The sequence below is a fragment of the Sorex fumeus genome, unplaced genomic scaffold, assembly GCF_029834395.1.
Source record: "Sorex fumeus unplaced genomic scaffold, SorFum_2.1 ptg000003l, whole genome shotgun sequence".
Classification (NCBI taxonomy): domain Eukaryota; kingdom Metazoa; phylum Chordata; class Mammalia; order Eulipotyphla; family Soricidae; genus Sorex; species Sorex fumeus.
In genome coordinates, this window is record NW_026606060.1 from 57,362,845 (window position 1) to 57,381,320 (window position 18,476).

Sequence of the window (18,476 nt, forward strand, 5' to 3'; positions counted from 1 at the left end):
ACTTCTGTGTAAAATGTGTTAACTGACTGACTTTATATGCTAGGTGATAAGGTGACTGCATTTACAGGAGAAAGAACTTAACATTTTCTTCTTAAATATGTTGAGAATTAGATGACAAATTAGCATGTTTTATTTAGATTTTTCTGAATCATTTGGATATTATTTGGATATTTTAGGGTCTATTTTCTATTCTACAATCTTTCGCTTAGTCATGTCCTGTGTTGTCTTTGACTACCTTTGGATTTCCTGCTGACAAAACTCTAAAACCAGCTAGACCAGTTGAACTATGAGAACGTGCCCAGGACATTTCTGGGAAAGATTAATAGCTGTCAATTAATTAACAGTGGCCAAGTTTGAAACATAGAATGTTGACAACGATGAAATCTAGACAAATATCTTACAGGCAATAGTGACAGAATCTACATAATTTTGTTTCTGCTCATACCAGTCATCCCCATGGAATCATTGATCTAACCTTTCATCTCTCACCACCTGCCCTCGTTCTATATATATTGCATTCCATTTGCCCCTATATAATCATTGTTGATCCTGAATTAAATTGTTGACAGTGGCATCAGCCTGTAGTCTACATCTATTGACCATCAGTCATCAACTGCATTAGAATCGGCTCTGTGTACCCTGGTCACCAGATGCAGCTGGACAGTATCAGACTACCATTATAATCTTATATTTCCTTCAAGATTTGCAAATTTTAAAACAATGTTCTATATAAGCACTTGTCTCAGGACTGGGAAGGTTGCTTAAGATTCAGCATATGCTGAGCTATGCCAGGCCCAGGCCCTGAACTTGAGTTCTATAATGGCGAGCATTCAGATTGGCTATGGTGTTGGGTACGGTTTCAGTGGTTTCAGTGGACCCGGAGGATTGGCATTGTGATCCCAGCAAGGGCTCCTGAGAAGAGCTGAGCTAAATCTCAGGCACCACTCTGATAGTCTCTGAGCACCTCTGGCTTGCACTGAACCATGCTCGGTTGGGGGTGGCCTCTTAAAAGTTCAGGTCAGCATAAAAACTGAGCAAAATATTTCTGCATGGCAAAGCCTGGCAAGCTACTCATGGCATATTCGATATGCCAAAAACAGTAATAAGTCTCACAATGGAGACATTACTGGTCCCCGCTCTAGCAAATCAATGAACAAAGGTAAGACAGTGCTACAGTGCAGTGCTTTTGACTTATTTACATTTATAATATCGCAATGATTTCTGACATTGATTATTTTGATACTTTTTTCTTTCAAAATTCACTGAAGTAACATTTGTAGATCTAGGTTTCACATATAGTATTATAATTTGACATCTAATATGCTGCTTGATTTTAGCCAGCCAAAGGCTAATTTCCTCTTAACATCTTTCAATCTTAAAAATTGCATAAACCAGGGAGCCACATACAGATTGTACTCAAAGAATATTTTTTGAATATATTATCAATGGGCTGGAGCAATAGCAATAAACGGGTAGGATGTTTGCCTTGCACAAGATTGACCTGGGTTCAATTCCTCCACCTCTCTCAGAGAGCCCAGCAAGCTACCAAGAGTATCCCAGCCACATGGCAAAAGTCTGGCAAGCTACCCATGACGAATTCGATATGCCTTCTAAACTCAGGTCGGCCATGTCGGCCGCATGCAAGACAAACGCCCTACCCGCTGTGCTATCACTATGCACATTAACATTTAGTATAATATACATCTATACTAGAATGAATTAAATTATAATTACACAAAGAACATAGAAAATCAAGCTATATAGAGATTCTGTAAAATGACAATATTCTTCAAAAATTGATACAGAAAAGCAAAGACAAATTTTTTGAAAGGTGAAAAAATTAGTTTAAGGAAATTACATGAATGCTTATCAAGATATATTGGCAAATTATATAAATGCAGAAAAATATTGAAAGTGAATTTATACAGAGAAAATTTAAGAAATTACAGAGTTAAACTATTTTGCAAATGGTTATATGTAAATCACTAGAAGCACTTAGCGTATATTTATCATGCAAATCCAGTATCTGTCTGTGAAACAACTAGCCGTTAACAGACCAATATCACCGAGGTAAGGACATTCTTCTTTCATGTCAGGTCTGCAATAAAAAGATTAAACACCTGTAAGAGACTTATGACTTGTCCAATGGCAGCTTTTCAAAAAGACATGTTTTTTGTCTTGCTTCTTGAACAACTGTGTTTTGTTATAATACTTTTTTCTTAGGGTCTTTATTGACTACACACTTCCTCTCTTTCTCTTTCCTCACATCCTTCTAAACAAGTTTAATTCAATAAAAACTATCATACAGAGAGAGAAAGAGAGAGAGAGACAGAGACAGAGATAGACAGAGAAAGACAGAGAGAGTCAGAGTCAGAGCGAGACAGAGAAAAGAAAATGATTCAAAATTAGACCATACAGAGTTCTCTTTCAAGAATTTGTTGAACTGATCTCAAATTAGTCCCCTATATTCACTGGGAAGACAAATTCATATAAAGCAATGATTTGTTTTGTTATTTTTTGTTTGTTTAGGGGCCATGTTGGATGGTGGTCAGAATTTACTCCTGGCTCTGTGCTCCAGGATCACTACTGGTAGAACACAGGAGCCTCACCACCTGTGATTTTGGAGATCAAATCTGAGTCTGCTATGTGCAAGGTAACTGCCTTCGGTGTTGTACTATATCTCTGGCCCTAAACTGGTGATTTTGCCTTTCCCACCACTCGTTTCGTATTTCACAGAGATAATTGGCAATGCTAAGATATCTTTGGTTGTGCAAGTAGTAGAGAATGGAAGAAATTGCTCATATCTTGTTGAAAGAGACTAGAGATGCTGTTAACATCCCAGAATTTGCAAGAAAGTGTCCCCATAGCAAAGAATAATTCAATTCTGAATGTCATGAATGTTGCTTTGAGAAACTCTGAAGTAAAGTGACTTAGTGACTGGCTCTCACCACTTGGAATCATCATGCTGAGGCTAGGTGAACTCGATTCTCAGGTCCCATTTTCAACATCAAAATTTTGAAGATAAAATTCCAGGATGAATTGCACTTAAGTGCAAATAAAATCATGTTAAAATGAACAAGTTTAAGTCCAACTCTAAAAGGTATCAGCAAATAGGGAGTTTGAAGATTGAGTAAGGTAAGGTAAAGGTAAAGGCCCTCCCGTTGATCGTCGATTTGCTCGAGCGGGCCCAGTAACGTCTCCATTGGAGACTTGGTTGTTACTGTGTCTGGCATATCGAATACTCTCGGTAGCTTGCCGGGCTCTCCGAGAGGGGCGGAGGAATCGAACTCGGGTCGGCCATGTTGGCCGCTTGTAAGGCGAACGCCCTACCCGCTGTTATATCATTGAAGACAGGTTAAAGTAAAGAAAAATTTAATTTGGGGAGCTGTATCTATGAACTGCAGGTGTGTATTTCAAAATACTCATCAAGCAGAGTTTTACTTATTTATACCTTGATTTTAACTTCTTTGACTGTTTCTTGGAACTAAGGTCAATATGTGATACAGTATTCCCCATTCCATCCTTCCAACACACATATACATTTGGGGTTTTAGAAAAGTGTAAGGGATATCTTATTTCTAAAAAAGTCCCTAATAAAAAAATTAGTACACAAAAAAGAAATTTACCTTTTATTAAATGTGGTTGTGTTTTCCAGTGGTTCATCTTGTCCGATCCAGTGATCAAAATTACCTTTGTATCGCATAAGAAAAATCTATAGAGACAAAGTTTTCATCATTTTACATACCACTTTTTACTATACCAGTGCGTTTATCTTGCTTTATGAGTTGTGAGGAGCCACAATTTCTAACTTTATCAAAAAAACTGGACTGGAGCAATAGCACAGCGGGTAGGGTGTTTGCCTTGCAAGCATCCAACATGGCCAACCCGAGTTCGATTCCTCCGCCCCTCCTGGAGAGCCTGGCAAGTACCTACCGAGAGTATCTTGTCCACACCACAAAGCCTGGCAAGCTCCCCGTGATGTATTCGATATGCCAAACACAGTAACAATTGTCACAATGGAGACGTTACTGGGCCCACTCGAGCAAATAGATGAACAATGGGAGGACAGTGACAGTGACAGGGATCAAAAAAACTAATAGAATTTAAAAACATTTATTTTTACTTCTGATCTTCAGCTTTCTTATTCGTGACAAAGATATTAGATCATTTAAAAGACAGTTTTTAATTACAAAAAGTTTTTGATTACTGAAGCGATAACATAGTAGCTAGGGTAACTGCCTTGCATGCAGCTAATATGGTTCAATTTCAGGCCCCAAGTTCAAAAATCTCAAGCCCCATCAAGAAAATTCCTGAGTTCAAAGCCAGGAGTAAGCTCTGAGGACTATTCGGTGTGACTCACAAAAGCAAAAACAAAAAAAAATTAAAGCCTGGAAAACACAATTTTGACATTATCTTACTCCAAGTTTCAATTTTATAAGAACTGAATGGAAATTGTAAGATCACAACATGATGGTTCATTCCAATCTAATAATAGTAAAAATCTGATAAACATTGACATTTTAATATACCTGAAAAGTAATAGCACATTCTGTAAGAACAGTTAATTGAGAAAATTTGATTCATTGCGTCAAGTTTTTAATTTGCAAATATATATATATATATTTATTAAAATTTGTAAAAAAAAAAAAACTATGCACGCTGAAGATTGTGTGTTCACGGGCTCTCTGGATGGCTCTATCTCACTGCCCACATTCGGTGCCCAAGAGCCGCTGTGTGTGGCCTGGATTGGGACAGCTGTTGGCCAAGGGCAGATGAAGGAAGAAGTGAGAGCCAAGCTGGTTGGTTTTAGATGCAGTTTATTCCAATCTTCTCATTCTTATCTCTCCTCAGCCTCCTTCCCAAGCTCCCTTGCCTCCAACTCCCCTGCACTCTGGGCTGACACTGCACCCAGTCAGGTAGCCAAATCAACATAAGAAAGCCCTCTCTGAGGGCTCACCTAAAAGGTATCTAAAGCCCTTCCTGACTGCCCAAGGGCAACATACATCCTAAGGTGTTTTTCTCTTTTCCTCAGTCCAATAACTATCAACATATCAATACTAGCTATTTTTTGTATGGACACAGTAAGAGATAACATTGAGACTTGTAGGGCAGCTCCCCTGGGGACATCTTGCCACAGACTCAGACTACAGCACTAAGGCCTGATTAATCATTCCTAACCCTACCAGATCTAGTTATTACTTTTTGGATCATGACAGCATTTCTCCATGACCAGGCTCTTAACTTATAGTTAAGTATTATGAAGCTTTGGCCAGGCCCATGTCCATGCCAGGGTAGCACATAGCTTACCGCTTGCCCTGGTTCCATCCAGTCCCTCTTCGGGACCCTGCTTTTGGGGGTGCTAGGAAGTAAAGGCAGCTGAGGCTTAAGTGAGAGAACAGATGCCCAGGAGGGAAATATCACTGAGAGTCACATAACACAAGAATGTCTTCTTGTGTCCATACAAAAAGGACATTGCTGGAATAACCTATGCAAAGGACTTAGGGAGAAGAGAAAAACATATTTACAAGTCAAGGGCACACAAAAAGAAGTTACAAATAAACACAGAGGAATGGGAGCACCTGTGATGGGAGCAACCCAATAAACGTAAACTACCTGAGGCTATGCAGGAAAGACAAAACAGTGTTATCCTACAAAAATCCTCTTCCTAGATAAAGAGTTTTGTTAGTAATGAGGAAAATTATGTAATGGTAGTTAAAAAATGTTATCCTACTTATGAAGATGATGAATCAATTAAGAGAAAAGTGAACTTTGGGTTTCAGGAGAAAACTTTTGAGTATTTATAGGAGATTCTCAAAGGAAAAATATATGCCTAAAAGGTGTCCCCTGTAAAAGAGTAGTAGATTCCATGATATATATGGAAGACAAGAGATGAGAGGACAATTCATACTCTAAGTTTAAGAAAGAGCTATGCAGCACAATTTCCTAATAATGTATTTTAAAAGTTGCTTACCTTTTCTTCCTTGTTGTGATATGTAGCTAGTTCAGCATGATGATTAGAGCAATTATGGCTACTTGAATTCCAGTCCCCTTGTTCTTTAGAGAAAAGGTAACATTTTCCTTGGAAACCAATCCAATAATCTGGACAAGTACATGGAGGACAATGATGGTCTTTTTTGACTGGAATTGAAAAACATATATTTCAAGGACTATGTGAAATAATACTACATTTTGGGATTATTGGAGAAGGACTTCATTGTGGAATCATGGTCATAGATGGATATTTATCACATACCAAGTTGGTAAACTGATTTTGAGGGTGGTCTTTCCAAGCATTGTTCAGGAGACCTATTTGGGGGGGGGGGGGTCCCAGTAATTTTCAAGCAAACTGACTAGGGACTCAATGTGAGTGCTGTGGATTGGGAATCATCTAGACCACCTCTGTGGTACTTGAGGCTCCAGCGTGATGCCTGACTGTGCACAAGTACCCAGAGACTCATACTTGGAATTCAAGGATGTATCAAGTGATGCCTGTTAGAACAGGTAATGCCATGTTAACTAGAGATTGGCCACATGTAGGGCAAGTGCCCCAACACCTGTACTATCTCTCTGGTACTGATAACTAACTTTCATATCTCATTAAATGATAACAGATCAGGGTTTGACAAGACATAAATTTTCCTTTCATTTTGCCCTCAGTAAGATACATGGGCCTTTCCAAAGTAAACAGTATGGTTTCATTTGCATTAAGTCTCCTTCACTCTTGGGTGAATGAAATCTTAGCGGGATTTTGAATAATTACTTAACTTTTGTAGGAATAAACATGGCCGACCCGAGTTCGATTCCTCCGCCCCTCTCGGAGAGCCCGGCAAGCTACCGAGAGTATTCGATATGCCAGACACAGTAACAACAAAGTCTCCAATGGAGACGTTACTGGGCCCGCTCGAGCAAATAAACCTATAACACAAGTTTTAATTTCTAAGGGAGAAAAAAAGTACCAGTCCAAAATATACAACTAAAATGATGTTTTATGCTTCTTCTTGTCAAATATAAACCACCACCACCACCACTGTATGGTCCTGGGTTAAACAATGAGGAGAACACAAGTGAGATTTTGCAGGGAAAAATACAGCAGAAGTCATTGTTCTTGAGTCTGTGGGCATTAGACCTCCAAAACCTTTTCATCAGTTCTCCTTTTGTAGTCTGAGAAGCTAGAAAATTCTTAGAATTTTCTACAATCTCATCTCACAGAGATTCATTAAAAAAAATTCTAATAGTCATTGAAAGAAAAAAAAAATTCTACAATCTCTGGGTTCTCCAAAAACATTAGTGCATCAAGATAAATTTATTAGTTACTATTTCTACTCCAGTCTTATGGACTTTTAGACCATCATCTTCCAACTCTTCCTTCAATCAAACTATTCTCATTTACTATATTGAATTTCTAATCTCAACATTTTTAACGTTTAAGTTCCTGAACAAGACTAAATCAATTTTGGATTTCAGAAGTTCCTCAGGGGAGATAGCTTAAAAGACTAAGCACATACCTTACATGCAGAAGGCCCAGTTCAGTCATAAGCACTACATGGTCTCCTGAGCACTGCTAAGTATAACCCCTACGCACAGAGCCAGGAGAAGTGCCTGGGTACCACTGGCTATGGAGCAAGTACCAACCCCCACCCCCACCACCAAAAAATTACAAATTTTTAAGGGAACAGAAACCTAAGATGGGATGTAACTTCATTATTCCAAGGTTTCTCGGTAAGCCATGAATCTTTTCACCTGTCGTTAATGAAACATTAATAACACGATCTGTGGTGCACAGACATGAAACAATTAAATTACTCCCTGTGATGCTGGAGCAATACTACAATGGGTATGGCATTTGTCTTGCATGCAGCCAACCTGAGTTAAATCCTCAGCAGCTCATATAGTCCCCCGAGCACTGCCAGAAGTAACCCCTGAGCACTGATGGGCATGACCCAAGAATAAAACAAAATTGTAAGCAGAAATGAATTTTTTGACTAGAAAAATTCATTGTTTAATTAAACAATGTATAATTTACTGAGTTAATATAAACATATTAACAAACTCAAAAATTGAGTTTCTGAGGATCAGAGAGGATAAGGATAAGTAGAGGTGATAAAGTGCTTGCCTCACACACACAGCCCACCTGGCTCTGATTCCTAGTGCCCCCCAACCCTGCTAGGAGTAATCCTAAAGGGCAGAGCCAGGAGTAAGCCTGGGGTACCACCTGATGTGACCCAAAAACCAAAACAACAAAATTATATGGCAATCACATTTTTGTGATCAATTTTATCCAAATAGTCCCGCTCATCTGTCTCTGCATATTCTATTACTACTGTTGCACTCCAAAATTTTGAATAGTGCTCTTGGGGTCTCAACAACTAGCCTGAGACTTTGACCAAATCCCCTGCCCCTGGAAGCAATAGCCGACTCTTTTTAAAAAGACCCAGGGGGCAGCTCCAGCACTCCCCACAGGCAGGCACTCTGGTTGAGAATGAGGGACTAGACTGTGCTCATCTACCCATATTATTAACCTGGCCCTCAGAGCAGGATATGTAAATCATATGAATTGCGCTGTGTGAGAGAGAACCAGGAGAACCATGCTGTACGTGGGATTGCTACCCTCCAGCCCCATGTATGCATAAGAGCCCCTGGATAGTGGCCTATGAGGAGAACTGCTTGACCACCAGAATTCACCCCCCCCCCCAAGCTCTGCGGGTGCAGGGATGCACCAGGAATCCTACGAGGGCCCTGCAGAAGTTTCTCCCCTACCCACTCCCTCCCCTTTAAGGAGTAATTATTTGGCCCTTTGCATAAAAAGTTATCTAAACTTTTTATTCCAAGAACTTTCACTACATGCTATGGTATGTTAAAATAACACAAGCACAATGTGGAACAAACAAACATGAGATGCAAAGGACAAAGGGCAAACAGAAATCGTGATCTGATTTACATTTTTTTATGGGCAAAACTAAGCTGGACTAAACAGAAATCAAAACAATGACTATTGGCATGGAAATTCTGACTCTGAGGTTATCACGTTGAATGTTTTTTGTCCTCTTTTCAATCTCCTGTGGAATTACATGAGTACATGATGCTGCTGGACCTATGGCTGTGGGAAAACTCCAACTTTGAAGGCCAGCGGAGATGGAATGTTCTCAGGAATCCCACATAACTTGTGACAGAGTCCTTTTTTGTTTTTGGGTTTTTATTTTTTGGCTTTTTTTTTAAGTTTTGTGCTCTCTCTGTCCCTCTCTGTCTCTGTCTCTCCCTCCCTCCCCATCTCTCTCTCTCTCTCTAGTAATTGAATCACCACAATAGACACAGTTATACAGCTGTTCATGATGAAGTTTCAGTCATGTAATTAATGTTCTAGCACCCATCCCTTTACCAGTGTGCATTTTCCACCACCAATGTCTCCAGTTTCCCTCCTGTTCCCCTCACCACGGCCTACCTGTATGGCAGGCACTTTTCTTCTCTGTCTTTGTCCCTCTCTGGTCTGTCTCTCTTTCTCTTTTTCCTTTTGGGCATTATGGCAAGCAATAGAGGTACTGAAAGATTATGTTTGTCATTTTACTACTTTCAGCACTCAGTTCTTTTTCTGAGTGATCATTTCCAGCCATCTTTGGCATAGTAATCCCGTCTCTATTCTAGCTGCCCTTCCCCCACCCCTACCCCACCCCCCACCAGTTGTGATAAGCTTCCAACAGTGGACCATTCCTTCTGGTCCTTGTTTCAACTCTCCTTGGGTATTAGTTTCATACTCTGTTTTTTACATATCCCACAACTGAGTCTGATCAAGAGACAGATTGTCTTGACTTTAGGTCCTGCCTAAAGCATGCAGACATAAGATGACATGGAACAGCAGCTGTTCTGATAGAAGGTCAACTGCTATGAAATCATGAAACTGGGTTGCCAGGGGTAGAGAAGGAAGAGGTATAAGAGAGAGTGACAAAGGAATAAACGTTGCCTCGGAGCTCTCCTCTGTCCCCTGTTCGTTTCTTTAAGACCACTGCACCCCTGGTCTCCCCTATACCCTCTAGTGGGTCAGCATGTGCAAGCGACTGCCTCAAATGGAGTGGAGTGGAGACAGTCTCCCAGTGTCCTCCCTAGCATATGTATAGTTCATGCATAAATACATGTCAAACATATTGAGAATAACAGGAAGTGAGAAAGAGAGAAAATAACAGTCAAGACAAAAGCAAAGAACAGCGGCAGGAAGCCATAAGGCAGTAAGTGAAAGGACCAGAGAAAGTTGACAGTGAAGATGCATGCCCATGGCTGACCACAGCTGGATCCCGGGCACACAAGCTCCCCTGAGGATCACCAGATGTAACACTGAAGGCCCCAGCACCCCAGAATGGCTCATGTAATCCCTGGCATGCAAGACCCAAGGAGCACCACGTTCTCTGTCCTCTCAATGCCCGCTGGCCCAGTTGGCTGGAAATTTCCCAAGTTTCCTGGGAGCTTAACACCTACAAACGTGTTAAGAAATAAAGGACATAATTTACTTACCTAAAACATGAATTAAAGTGGGTAAAAGTATGCATATAATAAGAGCAAGTACTATTGAACACAATATCCAAGGATTTTTCACACAACCTGAGAAACAAAATAAAACATATTTATTAAGGAACAGGTAAAAGAGAGCATTGCATTAATATTGTACTTAACAAATGTTTTCAGGCTATTAATTTTGATATTTCACAAGAAACTGACTTGTGAAAGCTTTCTCTTTGTGATATTTAGAAGAATCTGCCCTTTCCCCTTGTAGTTTAGAAATAAATGCAAGGCATCTAGTAACTGTGAGACTCTTTAGTGTAGAATTTTCTCTGACGTGGAGCTACCCAGCATTTCTAATATCCTGTATGGCTAAAACTACCATTTTTAACATTCTTTGAATGCTTCTAAAAATCTTTATTACTAATAAAAAATTTACCTTATAGACAAATAAAATCTGTGATAATCACAGAATAATCAAAATACTTTTTTATTGAAACTTTGCCACAAAAAGAGTTCAACAATTCTTTTCCCGATTACGGATTTCCAAATCAGCTACAATGTGACAGAACAACATTACAGGTAAGAAATTTTTTTTTCTTTTGTTGGTGGCCCTTAGAAAAGAATATTGTGGCATATTAATTGTAAAAAATTTATTATTTTATATGATTATAAATTAGTCATCCTATAATAAGAGTTTGGGCTGGAGCGATAGCACAGCGGTAGGGCGTTTGCCTTGCACGCAGCCAACATGGCCGACCCGAGTTCGATTCCTCCGCCCCTCTCGGGGAGCCCGGCAAGCTACCGAGAGTATCTCACCCACACGGCAGAGCCTGGGCTAGCTGCCCGTGACGTATTCGATATGCCAAACACAGTAACAACAAAGTCTCCAATGGAGACGTTACTGGGTCCGCTCGAGCAAATCGATGATCAACGGGAGGGCCTTTACTTTTTACTTTATAATAAGAGTTTGATGTTTTAAATATTATGCATTACTTTATCATGGATTATGAATTTACTGAGAGTGTTTATTGTTCCCATCTCTTTTTGGGGGGAAAGAAGCATGGACAACCCCCAACCATGCTCCTGGTTTACTCCTGTCTCTGTGCTCAGAGATCACTTCTGCCAGTCACATTTGGTGGGGACCATACTCAGTGGAGATTCAAGAGAGTTAGCTGCAGGCAAGACAAGTGCCTCATTCACTGTTCTCTATCTCTCTGGCCTATGCTATTCCCATCTCTTCCATCTAGTGAAGAATTTTTACTCTTTTATTTTATGTGATTTTTTTTCTTTAATAGAGGAAATTTAAAATGCATCTAAATTTAGTCAACTTTGAGATGACCAACATTGGGGAATGAATTAAGTGTTAGAGGGATGTGTTGCCCACGCAGCTAGGAACGAAGTAAAGAAATAAATTACAAATAGTTCTTGGGATATGTGGATGGTGTGAAGTGATTGATATGTACTGACCCGGTTGGATTCCTGGCACCATTCACTGGACTGTGGGTTCTTTCCAATAAGATTTTGATCTCTCTGCAAATCTCATTAATTCTCTATTAGCTTTCTTTAGATAATAGACACCGAGGAAACAAGTACTTGTTCTCCCTTTTTTGTGTTTTCAGTCAAAGCAATTTGCTGACTCCTTGTTCTGTCTTACGTAAATTGACACAGTGAGCAAAACAGTGTTATTATTATCAATCTTACAGATTGAAAATATCCATCAGAAATGTTATGCTCTACAGTTCTATTTTTTTAGTCCATTTGAGCCCATAGCCCTTTGTTAGGAGTTGAAAATGTAAAGAAGTCTTGTCCGGCAAAGAAGGAAGTAGGCAAAGAGGCCCCAACTTCTCAGGAGAAAGTGCCATGTTACAGAAGACTTGCCACCAGAGGGCCTCCACATCTCCTGTCTTCTACAATGCTACAGCTCCAACTCTCATAGCCACATAGAGTGAGTAACCCACACTGAAGCCTACAGCCTTCCCATCTTCAGACTACACCAACATGCACCATCTTAAAGACCTCCAAGGCAGTTCCAAATTGAGCTTGAAGGGATAGTAAAAGGGGTGAAGCCCTATTTTTGGCCAAAGGCTTAAACTTTCCAGAGAAATGCCAAATACAACCCACTTCCAGCTTCCGAAGTCTCCTCTTTGTTGAGGAAGGTGAGAAAACTAGGGCCCCTTGGATAGTGCTCTCTAGCTGCCCACTCCTATTCTGGAGAGTGTCTTTTGTCCCTTCTTTCAATAGAGTTACTGGGATTTCAGAGATAACAGGAGCATTTGTCATTTCATTTTTTTCTTTTTTTAAGTTTTACTGGATCACCATGAGATACAGTTACAAACTTGCATGATCGTGTTTCAGTCATACAATGCTTGAGCACCCATCCCTCCACCAGTGCACATTTTCCACAATCATTGTTCCCACTGTCCCACCTGCAACCCCCACCCCACCCCACTCCCTGTCTCTGTAGCAGGTACTATCCTTCTTACTCTCTCTCTCTCTCTCTCTCTCTCTCTCTCTCTCTCTCTCTTTTCCTCTCTAAATTTGGGCATTATGATTTGCAATACAGATACTAAGAAGTCATCGTGTTTGGTCTTGGTCTACTTTCAATACACATATCCCATCCTGGGCGATCCCTCCAATCATCATTTACTTAATGGTTCCTTCTCCATCCCAACTGCTTTTTCCTCCAGCACGTGGGACCGGCTTCCAAACCATGGTGTGATCCTCCTGGCCTCTATCTCTACTGTCCTTAGTTGTCAGTCTCATATTATGCTTCTTTATATTCCACAAATGAGTGCAATCATTCTATGTCTGTCCTCTTTCTGACTAATTTCACTTAGCATAATACTCTCCATGACCACTTATATGCAAATTTCATGATTCCATCTCTTCTAAGAGCTACATAGTATTCCATTGTGTAGATGTACCAGAGTATTTTTAACCAGTCATCTGTTCTTGTGCACTTGGGTTTTTTCCAGATTCTGGCTATCTTTAAACTGTGCTGCAATAAACATACAAGTGCAGATGTCATTTCTACTATATATATGTATGTATATATATACACACATATATGTATATATATTTGCATCTCTGGGATATATTCCCAGGATTTGTATTGCTGGGTCATATGGAAGCTCAATTTCTAGTTTTTGGAGGCCTGTCCATATTGTTTTCCAAAAAGGCTGGTCCAATCGGCATTCCCATCAACTGAGAGTCCCTTTCTGTCCACATCCAATTAATGTGTGCCAATTTCTGTGGTATAAGATGATACCTCATTGTTTTTTTGATTTGTATCTCCCTGATGATTAGTGATATAGAACATATTTTCATGTACCTTTTGGCCATTTGAATTTCTTCTTTTGTGGAAGTTTCAGTTCATTTCATCTCCCCATTTTTTGATGGAGTTAAGGATTTTTTTCTTGTAACTTAACTTAAGGTGAATGAGACCAGTTGTAGTTACTGGTTTTGGCATATCGAATACACAACAGATAGCTTGCCAGACTCTTCCATGCGGGCGGAATACTCTCGGTAGCTTGCCAGTCTTTCCGAGAGGGATAGAGGCTTTTGGGGCGACCTCTAATCACCCTTGTAGGTGTTACCATATTTGAACCCTATCAAATATGGTATGACAATTCCGGAAGATGGGTATTTAGTGTCTTATGATGTGTCACGTGGCCGCAAAGCGGCTGCGCGGGTCTGGAAAGCATCCTGGAGTGTGGCGACGGCAGGGTAGTGGAGGTAGTGTTTTTCTTGTAAAGTTCTGCCAATTTCTTGTATATCTTAGATATTAAGCTCCTGTCTGATGGGTCTTGGGTGAATATTTTTTCCCATTCTGTGGACTCCTTCTGTATTTTAGTCAGTGTTTCTTTTAAGGTGCAGAAGCTTCTTAGCTTAATGTAGTCCCATTTGTTTGTGTTTGTTTCAACTTGCTTGGTTAGTGGTGTTTCATTCTTAAAGATACCTTTAGCTTTAATGTCATAGAGGGTTGTGTCTACATTTTCTTCCATGTATCTTATGGATTCAGATCTGATATTGACGTCTTTAACCCATTTTGATCTGACATTAGACAGAGGTCTGAGTTCATTCTTCTGCATGCGGCTGTCCAGTTTTTCCAGCACCACTTAAGGAGGCTTTCCTTGCTCCACTTCACATTTCTTTGTCAAAGTATTAAGTGATCATATACTTAAGAGACTGTCAGAATATTCAAATCTATTCGTCTGGGCTTCTGGTCTTGTCAGTTTATTTTCATTTTGTTTCAAGAGCCTTCTTCTGCTCCAACATAAATTTATTCGTTAATAACATTCTATCTTTGTTAAAAATTAAGGGCTATACATATGTGCTATTCTCAGAAATTTTGACATAACAGAAATAAAATACAAAACAGCCTTGAGGAGAAAATGATTCTCTTAACAGTGTTCCAGGTCAGTACTTGGCCAACCAGGATAGTTGGTTTAATACTCAGGCAAGGTGATATGTTGCTGTTTGGTATTTGAAGTACTGGCAACCTCAAGGATCACATTTTGTGATGTTCAGGGTGCTGTGTGGTGCTGGATATGAACTTGGGTCCCTTTCCACTGAACTATTTCTCCAGCCCCTATTTTGTTAGTCATCTTGTAGCTCCCTTATATTTAAATTATTTATTATTTAATATAATTTAATGTTTACTATTTATGATTTAGAGGAATTCAATCAATATTTAGTGTTTAACATTTGCATATTTAAATATTTAATGGTGTGTGGAGGTGAAACTTATTTACTTCTGTATTAAGGGGAATTTTTTTAAATGCATTTTTCTATTTGTGATTTTCACAAGATAGGCTCCTTTGGTCTATTTTCCTCTAGGATTAATTATTGAAAGAAAATTCAAAGTTGCTTGAAATCATTGACTCATTCATTTAAAGAAAAACACTATAACTCACGAGAAATAATGATTATAAGAATCACAAAGATATTCAAAAGAAATGTCTCTGAGTTAACAGGAAGAAATGCATCATATTGATTATATAAGAAATGATAATTTGCATATCCAGGTGACAATTGTGTCATTTCCATGGAAAATGGGGAAGGATACTAAATCATATAAATTGGTGGTGACTGTGACAACTGTTTCTAGATCCCACACTCAGATGACATCACTTTACATAAATTTATGTCATTTTTGTAGCACAGAAACCTTGTTTCTATATGTTTAGCATAGAAATGGTGGAACTTAAACTATGAGGTTGATTGAGACCAGTTATTGAGAAGTAATCAGTTTAAAGTGATTTCTGAAGACTTTTTGATGCACCGTATCTCATAAAAACCTGTTGAACTTCATAGGACCCTTAAAAAAAACCCGTTCTCACAACTACAATTTTCACTCAATTTTATCCCTTCTAATCTAACCAGAAATATTATTGAGGTTATTGGGTTACAATTTTTTAGATAAGAATATGATGATAGTCTTTTTACTTTCTTGACTCAACTCAGAACCATAAACAGTGTTATTATGTGTGCATTCTGAGCATAAATGCATATGTGGACTCATATTTGACTTCCTTTCCAGTACTGTTTTTCTTAGCTGCTTAGTTAAAGTGAAACCACGACTTGAATAACTTTATCATAAGGTTAGTCCCGCTTCTTTTCAATCAAGATAAAATAGAATAAATCTGAACTAGCAAAACAAAGTTGTCAGTTAAAATTCTTAGTTTTATTAAAATTTTCATTTATGGAAGTTAACAAAAAAAGATTTTCCTAATTTGTTGGAAGATACTCTTAAACCCGATTTATGTCTTCAAAGACTTCAGTACTTTAATAAGATAACCTTTATTCTAAACAAAAACATCCATACCTTGTTTCTTTTCACCAGTTTCATGGTTTTGATGATCAGACTGTGTCTCCTCCACTTGATCAGTTCTCTGGATGCATCTCATCTCCTGCATCATTTCTCTTCAAGGTCTTATTGTTAATGTAAAAAGACGGCTGCTTTCACTGGCAGGTCATCAAAGTTATGTTACCTTGAAAAGTGAAACGAACTTGAAACAGTGTTTCTCAAAATTGAGTTACCCTATGACTAAACTGAATCATACTGGTTTCTTCTAATTTGTTTTTCCTGTGACAAAATTACTATGCAGGAAGAAAGCTTAGTCTTGAGAAAGAAAAGTCCTAGGAATAAATACAAATGTACGTAATCTTACTCTCTCAACAGAGAATCATCATCTTATTATCTGCATTGATGCTAAAATACTCTCAATGATTTTGAAATGGACACAATATAAATAGGGAAACTTAAGACAATAATTTTCCCTCTCCAATGAAGTATTTTACTATATATATATATATATATATATATATATATACACACACACACACATATAGATAGTTAGAGAGGTACTGTGATTTACAATACTGTTATTGGTGCCATCATTTTATAATTAACATAATGCAAGGGTGGAAAGGAATGCACAATCCTGTATCAGCTTGTGACTCTAATAATATGCTTGTAAAGCTGTATAAATATAATTGTTGTTATAAGTTATTAATTAATTAATTTGCTCGAGCGGGCCCAGTAACGTCTCCATTTGGAGACTTTGTTGTTACTGTGTCTGGCATATCGAATCCTCTCGGTAGCTTGCCAGGCTCTCCGAGAGGGGCGGAGGAATCGAACTCGGGTCGGCCATGTTGGCCGCTTGTAAGGCGAAGGCCCTACCCGCTGTGCTATCGCTCCAGCCAAATAATTGGGACTTCATGCTTTGGAGTCTCCAAAACCTTTTTCAGATCGTAGTATCTGTGGTCAGAGCCTTTTGCCACAGAGAAGCATCTCATTCTGCAAACTTCCTTCCCCAAATTGAGACCACAAGAAAAATTCTAGATTTTACTGTATTTTCTGGACCCTCCTATTCTCATGGTTATCTTCTAGAGTATTAGTCATTTTCAGCCTTCCCTTTTACTGGAAATAGAGCTACATGCATACTAATGTAGTGTGCAATTACATTATATCATACTGTAATCACTTGTGATGTTTTGATTCAAAACTGAGGTCTCCACTTAGGTGGAAGTATGCATGCTGCATTCTTAGGCCGTCGAAACTATGACACAAAAATTCTACAGATTATTCTCATTTTAGTTTCCGTAAGAGTAGGACATAACTACTTCTCTTTGAGACTCAACGACAGTAACAAAAATCAATTAAAAGACAGATTTTAGGATCACTTGATCACTTGACTTCCCGTTAATTGTCGATTTGCTCAAGCAGGCACCAGTAACATCACCATCTGTCCTTGTTGCGTGCTGGTGTAGCCCAATGGTGTCTGTTTGTTCTAGGAACACGAGAGCCTCAAACCAATCGTTCAGGATCTTGATGAAGAAGTCTGACCATCTGGTAGGTGGGAGGCCACGCGATCTTTTGAAGTCCCATGGAATCCAGTCAGTAACAGCTCTAGTACAGCAGTCATCTCCAAATCTCATTATGTGTCCAGCCCATCTGATTTTTGACGCCTTGGCAAACAAGACAGCATCTGTGATTCTTGATCCTCGACGAAGGTCTGGACTCTGGATTCTTTCTCTCATTTGAGTGAAACGTGATACTCCAAGCATAGCTCTTTCAATTCCTCTGTGGGAGACCCGAATAGCATTCTCATCCTGTTTGCATAAAACCCAGGTCTCTGAGGCGTAAGTTAATGCAGGAAGAACAGTGGAATCATGTCTTCATGAGATTCAGCTGTAGTCCGACCTTTCCACACTCATGGTCAAAGTCGGCTAGCATTTGTGCTGCTTGGCTAATGTTTGGTGTTATTAGAACAATGTCATCAGCAAAGTGGAGGTGGTGTAGTTGCCGACCATCTATCTTCACTCCCACTCCTTCCCATTCCAGTCGTCGCATGATGTTCTCGAGGGTGGTACTGAAGAGTTTCGGTGAAATGGTATCACCCTGCCGAACCCCCCTCTTGACATTGATGATTACTTCTTTGTAGAATGGTGAGAACCTGCTAGTGAATCTGTAATACAGCTCA

At 39.3% G+C, this 18,476-nt stretch overlaps 1 protein-coding gene across 4 annotated transcripts in view; it reads left to right on the plus strand.

The window, feature by feature from the left end:
* The first annotated feature begins 5 nt into the window (after window positions 1-5).
* KLRF2 (killer cell lectin like receptor F2) overlaps window positions 6-18,476 on the plus strand; it is a 48,581-nt gene continuing 30,110 nt past the window's right edge. The window contains exons 1-2 of one of the 4 annotated variants that reach the window (XM_056118344.1): window positions 6-2,653; window positions 17,788-17,845. The gene's annotated coding sequence lies outside the window, so the exon portion shown is untranslated. Of the gene's footprint in view, window positions 2,654-11,045; window positions 11,068-12,206; window positions 12,434-17,787; window positions 17,846-18,476 lie in introns of those variants that run through there. The other 3 variants (XM_056118335.1, XM_056118353.1, XM_056118360.1) reach the window with 3 other exon arrangements.